Genomic DNA, 455 nt, shown 5'->3' with positions numbered 1-455 from the left:
CTGCAGTTTTATTGGTGGTTCTCTAAATTAATTAGAATATCAGTTAAGTTGTTAGCGTCACTGACTGTCATTCTCACTAAAAACTGCTTATGTTTTTTCGTGTCGACGTGTCAGCAAGGAACGTTTACACGCACACATCGCAACGCACATAGACGTACACAGCACATACTTTTACCTAAGTACCATTGCAACGGCCATGATCAACAACACACTCTCTCGCCTTATTTCTAAACAAGAGTTTTATCCTGTGTGTAGTTATTTGTAATAAGTTTCATGTACTGTATTCGATAAAATGTATAGATCATGTATTGTATTCAATAAAATCTATAGATCATGTATTGTATTCAATAAAATGTATATATCATATATTGTTTTCAATAAGATTTATTTATCACATTTTGTATTCAACATTTTCTACCATGAACTTTTCAATCTTGTGATGGAATTATCAACTT

Source organism: Penaeus monodon, chromosome 20 (assembly GCF_015228065.2).
Source record: "Penaeus monodon isolate SGIC_2016 chromosome 20, NSTDA_Pmon_1, whole genome shotgun sequence".
Classification (NCBI taxonomy): Eukaryota; Metazoa; Arthropoda; class Malacostraca; order Decapoda; family Penaeidae; genus Penaeus; species Penaeus monodon.
Note: the sequence above shows the minus strand (reverse complement) of the source record.